Source organism: Anabrus simplex, chromosome 8 (genome assembly GCF_040414725.1).
Source record: "Anabrus simplex isolate iqAnaSimp1 chromosome 8, ASM4041472v1, whole genome shotgun sequence".
In the NCBI taxonomy this organism is placed as follows: domain Eukaryota; kingdom Metazoa; phylum Arthropoda; class Insecta; order Orthoptera; family Tettigoniidae; genus Anabrus; species Anabrus simplex.
In genome coordinates, this window is record NC_090272.1 from 202,570,145 (window position 1) to 202,596,904 (window position 26,760).

Genomic DNA, 26,760 nt, shown 5'->3' on the forward strand with positions numbered 1-26,760 from the left:
ACACGACACGAGTTTTCATAACAAAATTGCCACACGCATTGAATATACCTAGGTGTAATATATAGTAGATTCCACTGCGTTATTGATGGATTATAAACGTGTAGGATCTGATTAATGAAGAAGTTTTACAGGAGTAAATGACCAAAAATAATTCACGGCGTTGTTAGGGATTAACCACAACCACACCACCCCCACCGTCAAGAAAGGAAGGTCTTAAAAGTAGGACTATTAGGCAGTACCATAAGGCTGATAAAGCAGGCATGCGGCAGTTTAAAAAAAGTAATTATGATAGGTGGAACACGGTAAATAAAAACGTAAACAGACTCTGGGATGGGTTTAAAGCAATTGTTGAGGAATGTGAAAACAGGTTTGTACCTTTAAAGGCGCTAAGAAATGGTAAAGACCCACCTTATTATAACAGAGAAATAAAGAGACTAAGAAAGAGGTGCGGATTGGAAAGAAATAGAGTCAGAACTAGCTGTGGAAGTAAGGAGAAATTGAAGGAACTTACTAGGAAATTGAATCTAGCAAAGAAGGCAGCTAACATGATGGCAAGCATAATTGGCAGTAATACAAATTTTAGTGATAAATGGAAGGGTATGTATAGGTATTTTAAGGCAGAAACAGGTTCCAAGAAGGACATTCCAGGAATAATTAATGAACAAGGTGAGTGTGTATGTGAGGATCTTCAAAAGGCAGAAGTATTCAGTCAGCAGTATGTAAAGATTGTTGGTTACAAGGATAATGTCCAGATAGAGGAGGAGACTAATGTTAAATAAGTATTAAAATTTACATATGATAACATTGACATGTACAATAAGATATAAAATTTGAAAACTAGAAAAGCGGCTGGAATTGATAACATTTCTGGGGATATACTAAAGACAATGGGTTGGGATATAGTACCACATCTGAAGTACTTATTTGATTATTGTTTGCTTGAAGGAGCTATACCAGATGAATGGAGAGTTGCTATAGTAGCCCCTGTATATAAAGGAAAGCGTGATAGACATAAAGCTGAAAATTACAGGCCAGTAAGTTTGACAGTAGGTTGTGTGTTTTCCCAGGATGGCAATATAGTAAGAGAGGTTGAATCAAGGTGTAGTAAGGCTAATGCAGTGAGCTCGCAGTTGCGATCAGCAGTATTCTGTAAGAAGGAAGTCAGCTCTCAGACGAAACTATCTTTACATCGGTCTGTTTTCAGACCAACTTTGCTTTACGAGAGCGAAAGCTGGGTGGACTCAGGATATATTATTCATAAGTTAGAAGTAACAGACATGAAAGTAGCAAGAATGATTGCTGGTACAAACAGGTGGGAACAATGGCAGGAGGGAACTCGGAATGAGGAGATAAAGGCTAATTTAGGAATGAACTCGATGGATGAAGCTGTACGCATAAACCGGCTTCGGTGGTGGGGTCATGTGAGGCGAATGGAGGAGGATAGGTTACCTAGGAGAATAATGGACTCTGTTATGGAGAGTAAGAGAAGTAGAGGGAGACCAAGACGACGATGGTTAGACTCTGTTTCTAACGATTTAAAGATAAGAGGTATAGAACTAAATGAGGCCACAACACTAGTTGCAAATCGAGGATTGTGGCAACGTTTAGTAAATTCTCAGAGGCTTGCAGACTGAACGCTGAAAGGCATAACAGTCTAAAATGATAATGTATGTATGTAAGTTTCACATGCGTTGCATGTAAGCTTTGGGAAGGCATTCTATCTGATTATATTAGACATGTTTGTGAAATTAATAATTGGTTCGATAGAAGGCAGTTCGGTTTTAGGAAAGGTTATTCCACTGAAGCTCAACTTGTAGGATTCCAGCAAGATATAGCAGATATCTTGGATTCAGGAGGTCAAATGGACCGTATTGAGATTGACCTGTCTAAAGCATTTGATAGGGTGGATCATGGGAGACTACTGGCAAAAATGAGTGCAATTGAACTAGACAAAAGAGTGAGTGAATGGGTTGCTATATTTCTAGAAAATAGATCTCAGAGAATTAGAGTAGAGTAGAGAGGGGAATTCCTCAAGGCAGTATTATCGGACCTGTATATTTTCTTGTATATATAAATGATATGAGTAAAGAAGTGGAATCAGAGGTAAGGCTTTTTTTGCAGATGTTATTCTGTATAGAGTAATAAATAAGTTACAAGAATGTGAGCAACTGCAACATGACGTCGATAATGTTGTGAGATGGACAGCAGACGATGGTATGTTGATAAACAGGGTTAAAAGTCAGGTTGTGAGTCTCACAAATAGAAAAAGTCCTCTCAGTTCTAATTACTGCGTTGATGGGGTGAAAGTTCCTTTTGGGGATCATGGTAAGTATCTAGGTGTTAATATAAGGAAAGATCTTCATTGGGGTAATCACATAAATGGGATTGTAAATGAAGGGTACAGATCTCTGCACATGGTTATGAGGGTGTTTAGGGGTTGTAGTAAGGATGTAAAGGAGAGGGCTTATAAGTCTCTGGTAAGACCGCAACTAGAGTATGGTTCCAGTGTATGAGACCCTCACCAGGATTACCTGATTCAAGAACTGGAAGAAATCCAAAGAAAAGCAGCTCGATTTGTTCTGGGTGAGGCCTTTCCCATCCCATCGTCGCCATAAGACCTATCTGTGTCGGTGCGACGTAAAGCCCCTAGCAAAAAAAAGTTCTGCGTGATTTCCGACAAAATAGTAGCGTTACAAAAATTTTGCAAAGTTGGGCTGGGCAAAATTTGGAGAAAGAAGACAAGCTGCTCGACTAAGTGGTATGTTCCGAGCTGTGAGCGGAGAGATGGCGTGGAATGTCATTAGTAGACGAATAAGTTTGAGTGGCGTTTATAGAAGTAGGAAAGATCACAATATGAAGGTAACGTTGGAATTCAAGAGGACAAATAGGGGCAAATATTAATTTATAGGAAGGGGGGTTAGGGATTGGAACTTACCAGGGGAGATGTTCAATAAATTTCCAATTTCTTTGAAATCATTTAAGAAAGAGCTAGGAAAACAACAGATAGGGAATCTGCCACCTGGGCGACTGCCCTAAATGCAGATCAGTATTGATTGATATACCATCATCATTCATTATATACTGAATATAATAATCAAATCACCACAAGGAAGCTATACAAGCTCTAAACAATTAGAAAAATTTGCTGGAGTTTTCGGTTGTTAGACGTGTGACTAAACAAAAAACAAACAAAAAAAAATCCTAACAATATCTCAGAGTGAAATGCACATTCAAGTATCCCCGCCCATTTGGATGCATCTCGTATCGGCTAGTACCGGGAGATTTATAGTCGCGTACTGCCAGCAGTATAACGTGGTTCAGACCGCATAATACAGTCCAGCTAATGTCACGAGATCAGGCTTAATGTCCTTACATGGAACAGCACAGCAATGCGCGTATTCGCACCAACTACCGCAGGCGAATGTTTAACGAGAGATGCGGCTGTAAAACTTATTTAGTGCTAACCAATAAAGACTGGCGCAAATAAATATAAAGGTATCTTGTTTAGTCTTTTTTGCCCCCTAAGTAGTAAATCTTGTCAAACAAAAACACTGTAGCGCAAGATAAATAGCGAAAGGTAAACCACCTGACTAAATTATTATAAGGGATGTTCTGACATACTACCAGGAAAAATTATCTATGGCAAATAGCAAGTGTATCAGTTATCACAATGGTCAGTTTGGCGTACAGGTTCCGGAATGGCAAACTGTAAGTAACCGGAAAAACATTTAAAAATGGTTAAGGAACGAATGCACTGTGAAGTGACACTTCAAGAAGAATAAACACGTAAATAGGGAAGGCACGGATGGAAATGTAGTGTTGGTTTTAAGAACACATGTAAACGAGTATAAAATTCGAGAAAAATCTAGAATTCAAGTTATTGTGAAGAAGTATACTTTTTACTTATTCTACATATTCAACTGGCAAAAAGTAGTTTCCGCTATTGTTTCATAAGATTAGGGGCACATTCAATAATTACTCTGATAAAAAAATAGTTCGTCCGACGTAACACCAACATTATTATTATTATTATTATTATTATTATTATTATCCTGATATATGAAACATACTTGATGATAATTGTTATTTCATGTTACAACAGTCCACACAGAATTTTTTGGAACTAAATTTTGAATAAAAATAGTACGTTAAGCATTAAAATATCACAGTACTTTTCTAGAACGAATGAAGAGAAAACTTGGAAAAACCTTACGCACGAGTGTTGCCAATATTTTTTTGGCTTGAAACTGAACTAATCAAGCTGTGCCCAAGATATCTACCCAATCACACACAATTAGAGGGCAAGTTTTTAGTAAATCATCATCATTATTATTATCATCATCATCATCATCATCATCATTATGACCCACTCCAGCAATGCACTCCAGAAAAGTAAGTAGATATGCTTCAAGACGTGTTGTTAGAACTGGAAAATAGTCAAATTGTTTACTTGAGGATTCATTAACGTGTGAAAGCGAGTGTATTAATGAACGAGTACCAAGTCTGATTTCGATTGCAATGCTAATAATTTACCAGAGAATGAATTAAGGAAACCAAAATAACCCCAAAACTGCCTAGTTCTAGTTTAATATGCTGAAGTAGTGATTTGCATTGTATGTATTGTATGTTCAGTCCGTCAGCGCCTCCGCTGGTGGGATCCTCAACAGCTTTGCCATCAGCTGTCATAGATGGCCTAGGCATCACTGAAGAGGCGTACTGGAGAAATGAGGAGTGAGGTAGTTTCCCGTTGCTTTCCTCACCGAGCCAGAGTTGCTATTACATATCAGTCTGCCAAGCCCACTGAAATGCATGCACCAACTGACCCTCTGAGCAACATTTTCACACCATTCATAGCAGGGACTGGCTGCATAAGGATTGGCATTACTAGCATCGCTCATACCTCAGTCACTTTCATATTGTCAAAGCCAAGAATAAGACAGACAGATCTATGAAAATAACAAAAATGCTCTAGCCTATACCAGAAGACATAGTGCACTGTAAACACTAGGTCCTGCCAGCAAAGGCGTAGTGATGTGCAGATACTGAGAAACTGGCAGCGAGCTGCTACTTGGACAGCGGGCACATTGCATTGGCAGAGCGATGTAACGCAATGTATGGCTGGCTGTTGGATTCGTAGTTAGTCTCAGTTAACAGAATGGAGCTTACTGCGGAATGTTCAAAGCGGAGACTCCCGACTTCGTTGTCGTTTCGACATGAATGGGAAGTATTCTACTTATGTATGTAAGCATAAGGGTTGGGAAAATGTTTAATTAGCCATAAAACCTTGAACCAATTGAAGACATGCAGTCTAAAAGGATATAATATCGTTTATCATAGTAAGGATTATGATCAATATAAAGGGGATCGTCTAGCACTAATGAAGCGATTAAAGGAGGAAATTATCAACCAAGAGGTACATATTAGACTATATTCACATATTTCAGAGTTCATGATAAATTTTTGCCTTATCAGATTAGCCTATTAAATATGGTTCAAAACTGAATGAGACGCACTAACTACGACGATGTCACTCCGTTACGCATTATTGGCACATTGCTGGATGGTTCGTAAGTATGATTATTAAAGGAACAAAGACCTGAAATTTCCATCTATAAAAAATATTTGAAGTAAGGATAAGTTAGGTTTACGTCACTGTGTTTACCTTCAGGACAATTAAATTTAAAATAATAAATTTTATTGCGCACAATGTGCAAAATTTGCATAATACATCAAGTAAATTACAATTCACTCAAGGAGAACTTTGTTCAGAACAAAACTGATTCAGAGAGATTGTTTTCTTCTTACACTTCATTACGTGATATTGTATCACGCTGTTCATTGCACAATACACATACACACTCCTGGCTGGCCCGGTGGTAGGATTTCATGGCACAGATACGGTGATGAAAGTCGTGTATTGCAAAGCGTGTCACCAAATGTCTCAACTCATATTCGTCTTTCATCCAATCCTTATTTATCAGTGCGTCTGTACTGTAAAAGCTTTCCTCGATCGAGTCCCTTTTCTCTCGTAACAGCCCCTCGTATGCCGGAGTTTGCTGTAGAGGCATTTGCAGTCTTAAATCCTTTATCAAGAAGGTTTCCCGTGCTAAAACATATACGTACCGGGATCGGGTGAATTTAGATACCCCTAGGAACCTATTAAGGTAACTCGGTTTCATGCTTTCCAGTTCTCGTAACTGTTTACATGATAGGTACTTCCATACTTCTAAACCGTATGTGAGCGTTGGTAGAACTTTGACTTGGAAAAGTTTCATAGCCGTCTTCAGTGACATTCTTTGCAGATGTTTGATTTCACTTATGCTTCTAAGTGCAGCAGCTAATCTCTTCTTTATGTGTACTGAGAAGATCGTAGTGTGATCCCTAGATATGTGAACTGGTTTTTCGGTGTTAATGTGTGTCCCCCACATACAATGTAGACCCCCTTCGATAAGCGTCCTCCTCTCCTGAATACCATGAATTCTGTCTTCTTTAGAGTCATCCTTAGTTCGTTGTCATCCGCCCATTGTGTGACAAGCTCCATTCCGTTTATGTTATCACTGGCTAGTACCATATCACCCGCATAATATGTATATGCTTACATTTTGTGCTTCCTCTTTGATTTTTGTAGGGAGATCCTGGGTCAGCGCATTGAACAATAAAGGGCTCAAGGGGTCCCCTTGTAGCAGAAATTGTAGATATAAACAATAAGCCAGCCGTCCACCTCTCCTACAGAATCTTTCTTCAATTGGCAAATCGATTACAAAATTTATCAGATGGAGATTTGATCAAAGATTGTTAAAATGTTAAAAAACCGGGGCGGAAAAAATTAGTCCAAATCTGATAAAACAATATGAATCCGTGAAGCTATCAAGATGAATTGTGAATCGACGAATTCAAGATCTTAGCCAGGAAGTACGGATTGTTCTAGCGAGCCAAGCCGCTGCTAAAGTTATTGCTTCAACATGTTCATCTTCAGGCGGGATTGTCGTAATGGTATCAGAAATATGAAAGGTAAACTCAACTCCGATTTGGATCTTATTTTAAGTGTCAGCAATATTTTACAGGATCTTCTTATCCACCCAGTTTATATGCTATCATATTAATAATAATAATAACGATAATGATCATATTCTTGCATCCCAATAACTACTTTTACGGTGTTCGGATATGCTAAGCTGCCGGAACTTTGTCCCGCAACAAGTGCCGGTAGGACTCCCAACAAGCGGCTGACGAGTTTATATTCTAGAACAATCTCAGGCCGTCGGTTGTTAACGATGCATCTAAAGACGGAACTGGTCCAAATAATAATAATAATAATAATAATAATAATAATAATAATAATAATAATAATAATATCGCTTGACAAGGAAGTAGCACACAGGACTTGTTTGCCACCATTCGGGAGCATATTTTCGTATGCAAAAGTTGGTAACACAATTTCGAATTTCTAAATTAATCAACATAATCACTAGAGGAGAATAAATTAATTTAAAGTCCTCGCAACATTGTTTATGTAGGCTGATCTCAAAGCTAGTCAGAGTAAGGTGAAAGTTCAACCTCCGTGAAAGTGTACTGAATTTTCTGCATGAAATACCGAAATTAATCCATTGATGCATATAAAATTACTACGTACATATTTGGATTGTGGAGCAATATTGTGGCCAAATGCTTGTGCAAATTTAATCACCTTTATTACGAGAAAAATATGAAAAATTTAAAGAAAGCTGCAATGAAAATGGACAGAATATACCTCGTTTGTGCAGTGGAGACTTATATGTCCAAAGTGATTAACGGTAAGTAGTGTAACGATTGTTATTTAAGTGCGATTAGAATTTGCGTCGCTTAACATGTCATGTCAATATAAAATAAGACAACTATGCATTTTGAACATAACAAGACACGCGATAAAGACATTTATTTATCTCTACTATTAATTTATTTTAAACAATACCCTTACAAATATGATGAAAGGCTAGTGCTGTTTAATCAGATGTTACATTATGTTGCTCGACAAAGTGTGCTATATTTTGCTAAGAAGTCCAGCATTTCAAGTTTTTGTATCGTCTTTCCGTACAGCGGTAATATCGTTACCTAGGATCCAAGGCGAAGAGCCACGTTTTCCAGGAACAACGGCGATGAATGCCGAATTGAGAAACACATTTAGTTACAGAAGAACAACCACGTCACGCTGTTCTCTTGAAGCAAAGATATTTAAAGAAAGCAAAATCTTAAAAATCAGTTTTAACATCAGATTGTTTCGAAGCAGAGCCGATAACGTAACTAATATACCGCAGTCATTCTGCGTAGACGTTTTATATCACACGCATGTGTAAGTCTCGGTACGTCTTGTTTGTTTGCTTTAGCTTCTGGCAGCAATTTCATTTTATAATATTTTTTCCCTTGTTTATTTGAGGTTGTGCTACCGTAATTATACATAGCTGATGTCCGTAACGTTTAATTATTTCATAAAACACTGGCACTAACAGCTCAATATTGAGAACATGAACTTATGTGGTAGATTTACTCTTGTGTTAAATCGCAATGAGACTAATTGCACCTGGAAATAATTGGTTCTGTTCGTATTATCTGATACAGTGAATACAGGACATATACAGAATGGGCCATAAGTCAGTTGTCAAAAATGCGTTTGGTGTAATAATACAAAAAAATGAAAATACAGATTATCAACACAGAAATACATGTAGAGTTCAATGAAGCTAAAAAAAAAAAAAAATTCTAAATGTGGTTTCTATGCTGTTCTAAGCAAACATTGCATCTTTTAAACACTGATTTACAAATTTTGTCGCAAATCTTCCAGGACTGCAGGTTTTCAAATTCTGATTGACCGAGCAAGTGGCCGTGCGGTTAGGGCCCGGCAGCTGTGAGTTTGCATTCGGGAGATAGTGGGTTCGAACCCCTATGTCGGCAGCCCTGAAGATGGTCTTCCGTGTTTTCGTCATTTTCACACCAGGCAAATGCTGGGGCTGTACCTTAATGAAGGCCACGGCTGCTACCTTCCCAATCTCCCACCCTTCCGTCGCCGAAAAACATTCGATGTGTTAGAGCGACGTTAAACAAATTGCAAAACACAAAAAAATTCTGATTTTATTCGTTCCTTCTAATGCTCAACATCACGAATCTTGACGGAATAAACCTCATTTTTTTAGTCTACCCCAGACTGAAAAATCCACGGGTGTTGTATCTGTGGATCGTGGAGGTCATTCAATAGTACCCCGTCTGCCAATCCAGTCATCAAAGTTTTCATTTAGAATGTTTCTCACAATAACTCCATAATGCTCCATCTTGTTGCCATATCAACCTTTCCATAACCGCCTGTAGATGTTCATAAATTTGACTATTTTCCAGTTCTAACAACACTTCTTGAAGCATATCTACGTACTTTACAGAATTGACAGTAGCGTTAAAAAGTAAGGCCCGATCAGCCTTACTTACCACCGAAAATCCCTGCCCATTTACACACGCCAAGAGAGTTTAACTCTGTCTCCATCACCACATGGGGATTTGTAGAATCGCAGTAGACACAGCTGTCTGTTCACTCTGCCATTCATCTTAAAAGTCGCTTCGTCGCTCCAAAATATGCTTTTGTAAAAGTTGGGATCGGCTTCTCTTCGTACTGTGTACAACTCGCAGAAGTGCATAAGCCTGTCTGGATTTAGCACTTGAAGTAAAGTAGACCAATGTGATGTCAATTTCAGCTTTTTCAGCACCCTTAGTAGGTTTGTTCTTGCTATTCTATACTCTTTTGACACTTTTCCATGAGAGTCTGTGATAGCATAAAACATTGCGCGACAACATTAAGATTCTCTTCTGTATTAACGAACACTGGCCTACCTGAACAAGGAAGCTTCGCTACCGACGCAGTCTCTTCAAATCTTAAATTTAATTTGCGAATACCTTGTTGAGATGGAGGTTGGATGTTTGGAAAACGGCCCACAAACAAATCACAAAGATCGCTGCAATTATCGTTACGTTTCCGCTACATTTGCAAAACAAATACACGCTGTTCTGTAGTTAATTTTCTATTCATTGTTTCTCAGATAAAAGGATGGGAAACAAGAAAGAGAACATCACTATCAACTGCTTAGCATTTGCTGACGATCTTTTACTGTTATCAGAAAATATTGAATCGGCGATAATACAGGTTAACACTTTTCAGTCGTGGAAGAGGCATGCAATAATTTGTTGTCACATATGCACACAAAACATCAAATTCTGAATAGTTGTTGCAGTTACATTTTGTGGGATAAGAACAATATGATCATCAGCACAGTGTGCAAAGTGTGATTGCTGATTTATTTGTTTTCAGTGGTAAGAGCATTTATAAATATGTAGGCTTACGGACGGGAACGTGGTTCTGCGACATTAATCTTGTTTTTGTATTGAATGTGCGATAAAGCCTGGGGAATTTCTCGCTTAGATTTACCCTGCAAGATACACCATTTGAAATTCAGTCCTCTGATACGCAACTCCCCAATCTGACACTCGTACAGTATGAGCTGTATTAACCCCACTCGCAGACCTTTTCACCCTACTACACCACGCAGGTTGTCTGATGCACTTCTTGTATGAGTAGAGAAAGTGACTTTTTGCCACACGCTACATACAAATAAACAGGATATTTTATACTATAATTATACGTTTTGGTCATTGATCCGACAGTTCCTTATAGCTATTTCACTGAAAAGATTTAACAAAGTCGCCTCATGTTACACCTAGGATTGAGGTATGGTTCCCGGACGAAGTGGTCAGATGTTTAAAGGATAGTAAAATGTGTCTCCGTCATAAAGGTTGATATGTCAGGAACCTCAGTGATGTCAGTTAGCTTCACGAATCGTACAGTGTTTGCCAAACATATGACAAAAAATGTCATCTGAATTCATCTAAATTGGTCCCTAAACAGTAAATCGTAATTGCGCCTGCGAAAATCGCTATGTGATAATGTTGACGGAGAAATACTGATCCGCAGCACATATATCAAGAGCGAGAATTCCTTGGAATGACTCGAACTAAAATGAGCCTTAGATGACAGAACCTGCCTAGTCCACTGCAATGCACAAACCAACCGACCCTATGAGTGACATTTCAACGACATCCATACAGGGCTGGCTGCATAAGAAAAGTCATTATTAACATAGCTCATGCCTCAGTAACTTTCATGTTGCCAAAGCCAAGAGTGAGAGTAAGACGATGAATGAAAGTAACAAATTTGATGCAGCCCTTATCAGACGACATAGCGCATTGTAAACACTGTCTCAGCATGCCTGAGTGTCGGAGAATACGAGGAATAGTTTTAATAACGCACTTCCTATACGCACATCTGCACGAAAATGAACGTTTCTCAACTTATATAATTTATAAGAAATTTAACGAACCTAACATTTGATGCTCTTGTTCATTATTAGCAATATCATTTGAGTATTGTTTATTCTTCCCACATGTATATACAAATATGTTACATCCCCAGACATAGGGAGGCATGCCACTTGACAGAAGAATTTGCGGGAAAAGACGAACCGTTTCGCTAACATTATTCCTTCAGCACAGTAGTTAAGTGACTTAACCCAATGCACATGTGATCTGTTTGCTGGTTCTAAAGTAAATAATACATAATATTCATCATTTATACTGTTTAATTAGTTGGAAGTGCAAACGTCCGTACAGTATATATGTATGTGATAAAGTGCCGCAATTATAAGTGCACCAGGTCAGTCTGTGATTAAAAATTTCAAAAAAAGTAAAATGACCAACGAGTGGCGAAAATATACAATGTGTGTGTGTGTTAAATGTATTTTTCAAATTTCGTGAAGAAAATCCTGGAAGTACTCTGTATAAAGTAGCACGTGCAGTGGTTGATGTAAGGCGAGCTAGGAAAGACCTTAAGATTGACAGGACAGGACGCAGGATATGTGCCAGAAGCGACTTAAAGCGACAAAGCGAAAGTGAAAAATATGACAAGTGTACAAAGGACGTTATCCGTAAGAAAATTCACGACTTCATCTTAAGAAATGAATACCAACTCTGAATAAAGTATTAGTTTTGGTTAATAGTGATGATTCATTGCCTACATTTCCTCGTGCAACTCTTCACAGACATAAAAATTATGAACTTCACTTATGTGTCCCTTAACCGCTAGTGGGCACTTGTTGAAAAGGATGAAATAGTGTTGTGGAGAAGAAAGTATTTACGTCAGATTAAGGTATTTCGTGAAGAGGGTAGATCTATTTATTTTCTTGATGAAACGTGGGTAAATGCAGGGCTCATTATTACGAAAATTTGGAAAGATGAAACTATCAAATCGAGCACAGAGGGATTTCATAGGGGATTGTCGAGTGGGTTGAAAATAAAGGTAACCGGCTTATTGTTTTCTACATACCAAATGAAAACGGTTTTATGGAAGAGGGGCTGTTTCGTTCGAATCTAAGCTTACCAAGGGTTATCGTGAGGGAATGGACGGAAACGTATTCGAGAAATAGTTTGTTGTCTTCTTCCTTGACTAGATAGCAATGCTGTGATTCTTTTAGACAATGTTCCCTACCACTTTGTTAAAGTCGAGAGAATTCCGAACAAGTATTGGAGAATGGATAAGATAGAGAAGTGGCTAGACATGAAAGGCATTTCCTATGACCCGCTGTACATTCGTGACACTTGTAACGAATACCGTGTTGAAAAGGCCGCTTCGGAGTCTGGAAGACATGTATGAAGATTACCTCCGTGTCATTGCTCCTTAAACCTCACAGAGCTTGTATGTTTGTACGGGGCCAGGTTAAGAGATATGTGGCTCGAAATAATGTCAGTTTTAGCATTAGGGGAGTGAGAGAACTACTGAATGAAGGGCTTGATACTGTCACTGCTGACCGCCGGATATCGTGTATTTAATACTTTGTCAATGTAGAGGAAGTGAGCATGTGGAAGCTGGACGGCAAAGTTACTTGCCAGAAGCGACCGTGCCGAATGCGAAAACACCAAAATCGTGCCGCTAGCGACCGAGTGGATTCAAGTCCCTTTCACACGATCCACTGCTTTCCACGCCACGCCACTTCTCAGGCACTCTGTTTTTCTTTGCTGTCCACTTCTGGCAACTTTCCGGCAACTTCTAGTCCCCACCACATGTTTTTCGTCTCAGTTTGACTTTGGACCATGGACGCGAACCTTATCCTTGGCATTTATATTCTTACGAAAATAGGATTGAGGAGAAAGACGAGTACTAGGGTTCACTGGCTTCATCCATTGAATTCATACCACCTACAACAAGGAGCTCATCGTTTTCATCTAGATGAACGTACCAGTGATCCAAAATCGTTCTTTAATTACTTTCGTACGAGTGGAAATTCGTTTGATGACTTCTTGTCAATCCTTGAAACAAGTTTACAGCGTCAGGACACCAACATGAGAAAATGTATTCCACCGACATTCTGAGACAAAAATTCGAACTTGTGGCGTTTCGGTCGCCAAGAGTAGAAGACAGTTCAGGCCGGTTGTCGAGAGTGGAGGAAGGTTGCGCCACACAGAGTGTCTCGTGTGAATGCTACGGGCCCCTTTCTACACCTCTAGTGGCGTGGCGTGGAAAATAGTGGATCGTGTGAAAGGGGCCTAAGCATCGTGCCGCACGCGACCAGTCAATCAATCATTCAGTCACCACTGATCTGCATTTAGGACAGTCACCAAAGTGGTCGATTGTTTGTCAGTTGTTTAACTCGTTTTTTCTGAAGTAATGTCAGAGAATTTGAAAATTTATCGAACAATCCCTTTGGTAAATTATTCCAATCCCTAACTCCTCTTCTTGTAAATTAATATTTGCCCCCTTTTTCTTTTTTTACAAGTTGTTTAACGTCGCACCGACACAGATAAGTCTTATGGCGACGATGGGACAGGAAAGGGCTAGGAGTGGAAAGGAAGTGGCCATGGCCTTAATGTTTGGTGTGAAAATGGGAAACCACGGAAAACCATCTTCAGGGCTGCCGACAGTGGGGTTCGAACCCACTATCTCTCGATACTGGCCGCACTTCAGCGACTGCAGCTATCGAGCTCAGTACCATTTTTGTACTTAAATTCCAATTTCACCCTCATATTGTGATATTTCCTACTTTTATAAACACCGCTCAAACGTATTCGTGTACTAATGTCATTTCACGCCATCTCTCCACTGACAGCTCGAACATGCCGCTTAGTTGAGCAGCTACAGACCTGAAAATTACGGCAATGTGATCTTCTTCCCAAGATCTATTACTTGTTAATTTCGTGCATCAGTTCCCTTCCACTCTGTATATACTGGAATGTGCTTAGCTTATGTAACATGGTCAAGAAACTTTTAAATATTGAAATAAATTATACCACTTCTTGTGATTACCTTGAACATTTTCAAATTTTAGTTTTAGCACATGGCTTTTAGTGCCCAGAGTGTCCGAGGACATGTTCGGCTCACCTGATCTGTAGCTACTTTTTCCAGTGCACCCCATGACAGTGAGCTACATGTAGCCTACCGCTTTGGGAATGTGTTGTTTGTCGGTGCAAGTGTACTTGCACGGGCTAGGAATGGGAAGAAAGAGACCATGGTTTTGAGAAAGGTACCATCCCGGCATTTGGCTGGAGATGAAAATGGGAAACTATAAAAAATAAAAAATAAATTCGAGGATGGTCGACGTTGTATTCGAACCCAGACGTTTCCCGAAGAAGCCATAAGTGACCGTGCCGTAACGCACTGAGATAACATCTTTGGTACCTTCTCCCAGGCAAGGAAACGCAGCTCCATATATGGGCATATTGTAGGATAAGATTTAGACGCATCACCATATTCGTCTTGTACAAACTACCGCTTTTCCCCAGGAATGTTACGTAAAGTAAGGGCAGTAGCTGCTTATAGGTGTGGTTCGACTGACATTGTACTTAGTGCTGATACTTCACAGTAAAGTTCTTCAAAAGCAACTTAGGAAGATGTTTCCCGAAAATCAAGGAACTGGTCCTGATGATCCGCAAGAACTGTACTTGTAGATCAAGTAACTTTAAAACAAATAATCTTTGTTAAAATATAACTAAACTTGTGTTGTTCTAGTATTCAGTATTGAATTACCTGACTTCCCCCCACATTTTTAGGGTTTTGACCTTTAAGTATCTCTTGCGTTATTTATGACCCATCTATGTTTTCTCTGGAAAAGCAATACCTCGATTTATGGCATTTGAAATTACACGCTGCACTGATTTATTTTTCAACAACGAGTTATTGAGTTGGTTTCTGATATTACCTGTGTACATGATTGAATGCATTTTTATTCGAACTTTCGTCATAGAAATATACTCTATTAACTATTATTTATAAACTTTTCACGCACTCGTTGGGATTGTTCTCTGCAAAGACTTATACAGGCTGTATTTCCCGAGGACTAATTGAGTGTACGTAATTAAATTTTGTTCACGGTTTGCAGTTCGCTATATGACCAGAACGAAGAGCAATTTCATTTCCTACCCGGTAAGCAGTGTCTATTTTCTAACTTTTCTGGTCCTGATTCAGCTTACGTTATCTTGTATTATGACCTAGCTTATTAAATGGGTTGTCAACATTGGTCGCATCAATGCGGTCACTAGTGGCACCGGTCTTACGCGGCACGATCGCACCTCGCACGACACCGGCGGCAATGCGGAGGAAGTTCATGAACGCTTTGTTATAACTTGGCTGATAGAAACACCGACATGGAAGGAATAGAACTGCAGGACAGCGACTGAACTGTCAGTCGTATTGCTTCTTAGATTTGCTTCTATGTTGTATTTCTCTTCAAACAGGCAGCTAATATTTCAAATAATTTGTATATCTAATCAGGTACATTGTGACTGGTGTGATATTTGTATATGGCTATAAGTTAGGTTGCCCTTACCGTCAGCCTCTCCACTACAAACCTCAAAGCGGAAAAATCGAATTGTTCTAACTCTCTAACTCCTCTGTGATAGTAAATCGTAAAAAAGAGGATCACTGCTAAAGGAAACATATAATAAGCTAAATATAAATGGATTTTTAATTTTTTTTACAATTGGCTTTACGTCGCACCGACACAGGTTTGTCTTATGGCGACGATGGGATAGGCAAGGGCTAGAAGTGGGAAGGAAGAGCCCGAGGTCTTAAGGTACACTTGCATGGTATGAAAATGGTAAACCGCGGAAAACCATCTTCAGGGCTGCCGACAGTATTCGAATACTGGATAGATAGAGGGTTCGAATCCCACTGTCGGCAACCCTGAAAATAGTTTTCCGTGGTTTCCCATTTTGACACCAGGCAAATGCTGGGGCTGTACCTTAATTAAGGCCACGGCCGCTTCCTTCCACTTCCTAGCCCTTTCCTATCCCATCAACGCCTTAAGACCTATCCGTGTCAGTGCGACGTAAAGCCATGAGCAAAAAAAAAAAATGGATTTTTAATTTTTTTTTACAACTGGCTTTACGTCGCACCGACACAGGTAGGTCTTATGGCGATGATGGGATAGGCAAGGGCTAGGAGTGGGAAGGAAGAGCCCGAGGCCTTAAGGTACACTTGCCTGGTATGAAAATGGTAAACCACGGAAAACCATCTTCAGAGCTGCCGACAGTGGGGTTGGAACCCACTATCTCTCGGATGCAAGCTCACATCTGCGCGCCCCTAACCGCACGGCCAACTCGCCCGGTAATAAATGTTTTGAAACAGGCAGTAACTTGCTTCAGAATACACGTGCTTGCGATTGCTTTCTTCGACTCAAATATGGTGAGAGACTGAAGGTGTCGCCAGCAAAAGCATGCTTAATTCCTGCCTCAGGGACTGGCTGTTTCTGTTTGTCCCAGTACACTCCTCTTCATTTCATAAATCACTGATGTGCTTAAAAGGCTGTCACCCAGGTGCAGATTCCCTATCAACTATTTACCTAGTCTTTTCCTAAATGAATTTGGATATTTATCGAACATTTCCCTTGATAAATTATTCCAATCCCTAATTCCTCTTCCTATAAACTAATATTTGCCCCAGTTTGTCCTCTTGAATTGCACCTTCCCATTGATATTATGATCTTTCAGATCTTTAAAAGCTCTGCTCAAGCTTATTCGTCTACTAATGTCATTCCACCTCATCTCTCCACTAATAGCCCTTAGCACAACGCTTAATCGAGCGGCTTGCCTCCTTACTTGTAGGTCTTCTCGGTCCAAAGTTTGCAACATTTTCGTAACACCACTCATTTGTCGGAAATCACCAAGAACAAATCGTACTACTTTCCTCTGGATCTTCTCCAGTTTTCGTATCACGTAATCCTGATATGGGTCCAATACACTGGAACCACACTGTAATTGGGGGTCTTACCACAGACTTATACGCCCTCTCCTTTACATCCTCACAACAAACCATAAACACCCCCGTAACCATATGAAGAGATCTGAGCCATTTATTTACAACCTCGTTAATAAGATTATCCCAATGATGATTTTTCTTTATATTAACACCTAGGTACTTACTGTGATTCCATGAGGTACTATCACCTCATCAACACAATTAAAACTGAGAGCAAGTTTAAATGCAGTAGCTCTTAACTACGCATGTGTTATTTAGTTAACTCAAACATCATATTTAAATGAAAGGTTTCTTATCCAAATCATACACAGATTTAATCAAGAAATTGGGAACGTGCATGATCCGGGGTTTTAATTAAAATATGCTAATCTGGTTCAAAATTTCATGCAGAATTCAAAAATGTGATCAGAATGTACAAATAATAACTCCAAACATGATAAAAATCTAAATCAATGTACGGAACTGTCACGTGACGCAAGTACGCGATCTCATTGGTCTGACGTCATCGTACGGTTGACTGAATTAGCAGACGAAATAACACATAGTGTGCTGTGAGAAGCAGGATACACTTCGCGTATTTCTACTTTATGTTAGTGTCTGGTATATTCGAGGTCTATACATTGGATAATAATCTGAGTGGTATATTTTAGACTTAAAATTAATCCTGCGCAGACAGTGAGGCAGAAAACTTAGAAATGGCAATAGCACATCGCATACCATCCCAAACAAATTGTTTATAAATGTTCCAAAGACGACAAAACTAGGGAGAAATGGATTTTGGCGAGCCAGAGAAATGCTGGTGATATATCAGAAATGTCTACAGTTTATTTTTTTGAAGATTTTAACGTAAGATGGATTTGTTTGAATTTTCAATCACTTTTCCATGTCAGCTGTTCTAGTGGTAAAACTTTAAAATGTTAATGTATGATGCTTTATTTAAATGCTTCAATTACATCTTGGAATATGAAAGTAATAAACAGTGCATTAATTAATGCTGATTATTAAAGCATTCTCCAAACTTAACCTGTTTTGGGTGATCCATGTCAAGATAATAAATCAAACGGGTTATGAACCATTTTGACAGCTCTAAATCTACCAATTTATCTTGGCATGCGACAGTTATTTATGTCTTTATTGAAGAGCTTAATTTGTAAAGAAATTTAGGCTATATCTAAATACTGTATAATATAACGAAGAATAGGCGTGTACATCATGAAAGGAAACAACGTGAATTTAATAAATGTATAACTCTACACAAAAACAATGCTTATCTGTTGGGGTCTTATAAGTTAGCAATGTTCAGTTATAATAATTATCATAATATTAATGAAATAAATAACATAATTCCACACAGGTGAAAATAGTGATGTTGGTGTTTAAAATATTATCCAACTTAGCCTAAGTTTTAGGTTATACAAGCCAAGTCAATAAACTGAAGGGTAAAAATACCGGACGAGTTGGCCGTGAGGTTAGGAGCGCGCAGATGTGAGCTCGCATCCGGGAGATAGTGGGTATCGAACCCCACTGCCGGCAGCCCTGAAGATGGTTTTCCGTGGTTTCCAATTTTCACACCAGGCAAATGCTGAGGCTGTACGTAAGGCCACGGCCGCTTCGTTCCCATTTCTAGGCCTTTCCTGTCCCATCGTCGCCATAAGACCTATATGGGACGGTGTGACGTAAAGCAAACAGAAAAAGAAAAAAAAGAAAAATTCACAGCACCAAAAGACATTCCTGCATTGAACGACTAAAATGTCACCAGGACACTTTTCTTGCCTGATATGCTCAACTTGTTAAAAGCCAAATGTAATTAATGTTACTGGCTTTACGCCCCGCTAACTACTTCTACGGTTTTCGGAGAGGCCGTTGTGCAGGAATTTAGTCCTGCAGGAGTTCTTTTACGTGCCAGTAAATCTACCGACACGAGACTGACGTATTTGAGCACCTTCAACTACCATCGGACTGAACCAGGATCGAACCTGCCAAGTTGCGGTCAGAGGGCCAGCACCTCAACCGTCTGAACCACTCAGCCCGACTTGTGAAAACTAGATGAAGTCATATTTATCTTTATCATGTTTAACTTTTCCCTCCACAAAGATATTTACTGTTTCTCTTTCATGGGCCTCGGAAGAGGGTAGGCCAGTTGTCCCAACCATAAATATATATTTTTTGGGGAATGATAGATTATAGCCCTATAGTACTATGATCTTTCTTTCTTTCTTTCTTTCTTTCTTTCTTTCTTTCTTTCTTTCTTTCTTTCTTAATCAGTTTATCATTCAGGGTGGGTTTTCTCTCGGACTCCGCGAGGGATTTCACCGCTACCGCTTCAAGGGCAGTGTCCTGGAACGTGAGACTTTGGGTATGGTGATGCAACTGGTGAGGAGGGACATTACCTCGCCCAGGCGGCCTCACCTGCTATGCTCAACAGGGGCCTTGTTGGAGGATGGGAGGATAGACAAGGAAGAGGGAAGGAAACGGCCGTGGCCTTAGGTGCCTGGAGGAGAAGTGGGAAAATACGAAAAACCACTTCGAGGATGGCTGAGGTGGGAATCGAAACCCCTCTACACAGTTGACCTCCTGAGGCTGAGTAGACACCGTTCCAGCCGTCGTACTATTTGTTTTCAACTTTCATGGCAGAGCCGGGAATCGAAACCGGGCCTTCGGGAGCGGCACACATTAACCACTACACCACAGAGGCGGACTAGTACTATAATGCTACCTATATGTTTATGTTAGTGCTGAAATCCGATTTCTTACTTTACTAATGCTGAAAGCCCGAAAATATGTTATTCTTTAATATGGGAATCAGTCTAGAAGGAAATGTTGAAAGTGATGCGATATCTATCCAGGTTCGTTGTTATCCTAATACTATGGGTTACAGTACATTGCACGTATATAAAAGACGCCACTTACAAACTTGCTTTTTATCCGCGATTTTCTGCGACCACAAAAGTCACTATTTTTCAAGAATGATGACATCTACACATGGTAGATTGTCTGACTGTGCTGTTTAGAACCTTTGTTCTGTAATTTCGAAGTTATTCGCGATCATGAATAATAAACAATCGGCTTTTAGCAACGGCTGATGCACAACGGCTGGTCGAGTTGCATGCGGTACTGGATCGTGACGTCACAGCGCGCCGCTTACGTCAAAGGTCGTTTCACTCGCCTTGCGGAAAGGGACTATTAAGTATTTTTTTAACGGTAGAAAACAAGGCAACTTACCACAATGCAATACGTTTACGTACTATTTCATTGATGTACTTTTCAAAAAAAAAACTTTGAAAATTATGCATGTTCCCTATTCTAGAATGTTTAGTAGGATGAGCCATCCCCGTGGTATAGGGGTAGCGTGCCTGCCTCTCGCCCGGAGGCCCCGGGTTCGATTCCCGGCCAGGTCAGGGATTTTTCTCTCGACCTGGGGGCTGGTTAGAGGTCCACTCAGCCTACGTGATTAGAATTGAGGAGCTAACTGAAGGTGAGATGGCGGCCCTGGTCTCGAAATCCCAGAATAAGGACCGAGTGGATGCGTCGTGCTGACCACACGGCCCCTCGTAATCTGCAGGCCTTCGGGCTGAGCAGCGGTCGCTGGGCAGGCCAAAGCCCTTTCAAGGGCGTTAAGTGCCGTGGGGTTTGGTTTTTAGTAGGATGAACATTTTTTTTTTTTTTCTGTGTTCTAACCTGTCATCATTAAGGTACGAACTTTCGCTATATGGTATGCAGAGATGTAAAACAAAGCTTTCTCGTTTCAAACCATACAATTCTGTGCCATTTGCTTCAAAATCCCGTTGTAATGATTTAACAGATATTTAATTGAATGCCACCGAACTGTTACACTGTTCGTTTAGCATACCCTTACGGGCGTAAATGCACTATTCAATCAATCAATCAATCAATCAATCAATCAATCAATCAATCAATCAATCACTGATCTGCATTTAGGGCAGTAGCCCAGGTGGCAGATTCTTTGGTGTACTGTTTTCGTAGGGTACACGTTTGAAGTACTGCGGTTGTTGACAATTCGTAATCCATTAGTCGTGTGTTTGTGCAGCAGCGTGCAATAGCACATAATGCGATCCCGCTGAAGCATTTGGGACAATTTGAAACAGCTGAGAATAAGGCGAACAGCAAAGGTGACATGTAAATAATTCACGAAGGAACATACATATATAATAGCTTCTCGTCTGCAGAACAATATCGTTTAACCTGCTTCACTGTCTGTAAACATGTTATTGGAAATTACTATGCAACGAACATGAAGTACAGTCAAGTTTCAAATAAATTTATTTTTCAATCCCACACGCGTTACTATCGTTGTTATTGTCATAACCATTTCATAATTCAATCAATGTCGAAAACTATATAATTATTCCCGAAAGCTACGTTTAGAATACAAATAAAACCCATTTCTCATCATTTTCCTTTCCTTCTGAGCTCGACACAAGAGACACTTCCAGCGGAAGTCATAAGCAACACACTGAAAATGAACAAAAGGAGACCCACTGAGTACCCTATATGCACTAAGACAAAAAAAAAATACTCAGTGGATTTGAACTGATAACTAAAATTTGTCTGTTTCTGAGTCCTGAATTCAGACAAAGTTTGTTGTAGAGAAGTCTGTATACTTACCTGGGACTAAATCGGGGAGAAGCATTTTGGAACTTGAAATAAACGATTACCGAGCTCGATAGCTGCAGTCGCTTAAGTGCGGCCAGTATCCAGTATTCGGGAGATAGTAGGTTCGAACCCCACTGTCGGCAGCCCTGAAGATGGTTTTACGTGGTTTCCTATTTTCACACCAGGCAAATGCTGGGGCTGTACCTTAAGTAAAGCTACGGCCCCTTCCTTCCCATTCCTAGCCCTTTCCTGTCCCATCGTCGCCATAAGACATCTGTGTTGGTGCGACGTAAAGCCAATAGCAAAAAAAAAATAATAATAATAATAAACGATTGCCCTATTATTTTGTACGAACGAATATCGAGAATCCGAACTCACAATGGAATGATCAGACCAGCCATACCGAAAACTGCTCTGCTATTTTTCTCACTGCAAAAGTGCGTTACAGAACATACACTGTCACAATTTTAGCTCGTAATATGCCCTGTAAATATGTTTTTAATTGCTGAAGAAGGGCAACATTCTGACTGTCAGCACGTTGGAGAAATGCCTAACCCTAACAGAGCAGATGAACAACTGCACTCACAGTCTTGGCTTACACAGGTAACACTGCACAAACGTAGAATCATATCAGTATTTCATTATAATTTCTACAAACAGATCTTGCATGTCTGAACAGATTCTAGAGTTACATATATATGTTGAGTCCTCTGTCCGATGGCTGGCTGGATTCACATCAGCTCCACTATCACCAGTCGGAGATGGCGTGTCACTGAAGAGCTGTGCAAGGGAAACAAGGAAACTACGACAAACATTCGAACGATATTGACATTTCAATAGAAACTACAAAAACATTAGAAGAGATAGGAAACTACTCTGACGATGTAGCAATGCGAGAGTCGAGTGAAATAAGATATGCTGACGAGAGTCCGGAAAAAGAATACCATCCTATCCCAAAGAAAATTTCCTGGCGTAGCCTTCAGTGGCAAGAAAAAAGCCAAAATTCTGGTTTAATAAAGGTGGGATGAGCGCTTGAAGTAAGCAGTGTGCGAAATTGATTCGGTTCTGTAAAATAAGAAAGTAAATTCTGCAAATAAGAAGGAATTACACGAAGAAGGAAACATGCATCAAAATGAAACTCCGAGAAGTTTAAAGAGGAAAGAGTATTCGAAAGATTCCGAATTGCACGAGACTGTAGTCTTCGAATGAGATCAACATTAGTGATTTCCAGGCTTCGCCTACCCGGTTATGTAGATATCCATTTAAGAAATCATAGCGAACTGGAAGTCGGAAGACTATAAAATGTATTGCAAGAAAACGTGTAGCGAAGACTCCAATAATCATTGATTCTACAAAGAAAGTTATAGCTGAAGTAAAGACCAAGCTTACCCTTATCCCTTCAAGTACTGTGTGTAATGCTGATCAGTCAGGTTTCAACAAAGAAATGCGCACCAAAAGCGTATTATCATTTCGCGGTGAAAAACTTACGGAACATGCAGCACAATAAGTTAATGATACGACACATTTCTAACAAGAAAAATGTCTCTTTCGAACATTCCATATACATGTCGCATCTTTGTGTTAACTGTAAGTAGAAAACAAGGAACCAATTATAATAATAACTATGTTTATTATGGTCATTGTAACAAATTCAGTTTTCAAGTAGAGTGGTATAGAGTGTAAATCGTAATGTTGAGATATTGGAATTATGTGAGTTACTATTAGACTTTGTTGCAATAATTATTATGTTTCATTACTGGTAATCAAATATTTTAATACTACTATGAAAATCTTGTGCGAATTACTGTATAAGCGCGTTGAAATTAGTATATCATGTTACGCGTAATCGAATATATAAGTTGTATTTTGCAAATTGCACAACAGAAGACCTGGTTAAAGCGAAGCCAAATGTACTTGATGTCGCAAGGTTTTGGGCTCACATAGTTTGATGTGGCTCTTCGTCACTGAAGTATTTATATTATGTTTTATGTTTTTTCCTTATATTTAATTTTAAACTTACGTATGCCTCTGACACGATATGAATAAATAAATAATTTTGGAAATTATATGTGAATTCCTTTGCTATCGATTATATTACGTTATCCTACTCATACGTTAGATATCTTTAATAATAGGGGTTTTTTCATTGCCGGGGTGACTGGCTCAGATGGTTGAAGCGCTTGCCTTATGACCCCAACTTGGCAGGTTCGAGCCTGGCTCAGTCAGGTGGTACTAGAAGTTGGCAGATTTACTGGCACGGAAAAGAACTCCTGTGGCACAAAATTCTGGGACCTCGGCGTCTCCAAAAACCGTCAAAAGTAGGTAGTGGGACGTAAAAACAATAACATTATTAATAATATTGTATATCTTATTTGATTCTTAGTCCACTTCTTTCCATAATACATAACGTCTTGTTGCAGTTTCTTGTAAAATATTTTCATTTAATACTTTTGTTGTTATGTACTGCAAATTTCAATTTAATCTCGTTTCTGTGCTATGCAAGAATAGCCACGGAGTTATCCACAAATTGCTATGTATTTTTTAATAACATACATCTTTATTATAAACTGGTATGCCATTCAGCGTTGAAAGTGAATGTATTAAAGGTCACGAAGTCTTCTATTTTTAACTAGCTTTATGGGCTCAGTTAGTTCCACACCACTTACTTTTAAAACATTAAAAACAGAGTCTAAATATCGTCATCTTTGTCTCCGTCTACTTCTCTTAACCTCCATGAGAGAAACCATCTTTGGTCCATATCGTCAAATTACGAGTACAATTAAGATTTTTATCCACCTTATTCAATACACAATGTTATTAACTCTAAAATTAACACACAGATAGTTTAAAGCATAGAATGTTTCGATCCTTTTGGTCATCATCAGTACATAGAAACGTTACGAAACAATTAAAATATAAAGATATTTGTGTGAAAAGTTTCTTTTAAGAATTATATTCTTTCATTGCGACGACCAATAGGCATATAAGATTCAACAAAATTCTATTACCTATCTACAAAAACTAAGAACTTTATAAAAATATTCACATATGACGAGAAACACTCAAGAAATTTTCCACAATCGAAGATCGCAATGAAAGAGCATAACTCTTAACAGAAACTTTTCACACAAATGTTTTAATATTTTAATTGTAACATACCCATGCTTTAAACGTTGTGTTAATTTTAGAGTTAACAACATTGCGTATTGAATAAGGTGGATACAAATCCTGTATTTTAATTCCATGAGTCAGTTATTCTGATAGATAATCTATCCTCCATTCGCCTCACATGACTCACCACCGAAGCAGATTTATGCGTTCAACTTCACCAACTGAGTTCATTCCTAACTTGGCCTTCATCTCCTCATTCCGAGGAGCCTCCTACCATATCACATGTTTGTACCACCGTTCATTCTCGCTACATTCATGTTTGTTACTTCTAACTTGTGAATAAGATATCCTGAGTCCAGCCTGCTTTCAATCCCGCACAGCAAAGTTGGTATGAAAACAGGACTGGATAGTTTCGTCCGGAAGCTAACTTCCTTCTTACAGAATACTGCTGATCACAACAGCGAGCTCACTGCATTACCTTTGCTGTACCTTGATTCATTCTCACAATACTACCATCCTCAGAGAATACTCATCCTAAATATTTGAAATGATCTACTCGTTCCAGTTTTGTATTCCCAATGAGACATTCAGTTCTCCTAGCTTTTTCCCCATCCGACATCACTTTCGTCTTGGAAAGGCTCATTTTCATATCATACGCATAGCACCTATTTTATTATTATTAACGAAAAGGCGCAAAATGTGCAAAATACAAAAACTATATTACATTACTGTAGTCATAGTTATGTTATTTGTCTTATTGCAGATATTTGCGTGATATCTTTCACAGTGTTCATTGCACAATTCACACACACAATTTTCATTCGGATGATGAAATATCTTATTTAGGCAGAAATTATGATGGAAGCCATGTGTTGCACATCACATTATTATGTGTCGAAGTTCGCAATCTGCTTGTTTCCAATCATACGCCATTCTAGCGTCTGTTGGATAAAAGTCGTTCCAAATATAGCTGTATTTTTCATTAGAATTTGGAATGTTTTCCCGTAAGCCTTAGAGTTTGGCAGGTGTATCTGCATTCTGATGTCTTCTATAAAGAAAGTTTCTTTTAGTAAGACATAGATCAGTCTTGATTGTCTTTCACATTCCCAGGATTCGTTTCATATAAGAAGCATTAACTTTCTCTAGCGTTATCAGGTCGTTAATTTTAAGTTTATCCCAGATTATATGGATCCCTTAAGTTGCTATTGATGCTATATATGTTTTAAATAGTATCATTGCTGTTTTTGTTGAAACTTTTTTCTGGTTGTTTAATGCTGGAAATAGCTTTTATTGATGACATTATTTTCAAGACTGCGGGCTTTCAGCATTGAGACCAAGTCATCGGGGAAGACCAAAACTGCTTGCTAAATTTCCATCTAACTGAATCCTTCCCTGTCACTTTATACCTTCAAGTAGACGATTCATGTAAACTACGAAGAACAAAGGTGAAAGATTATAGCCTTGTTTAACCCCTGTACGTATATTGAACAAAGAACTAGTGCCACCATCAGCTTTCACAATAGCCCAATTATCAACTTACATGGCTAAAATTGCTTTTCATAATCTACCCTTATCCTATTTAATTTCTTAATAATAATAATAATAATAATAATAATAATAATAATAATAATAATAATAATAAAATGCATTACATCATCCGTCCGTCTGACACTGACTCAAGACCAAGCTCAGCACAATTCCCTTCCAGAACTTTGCCA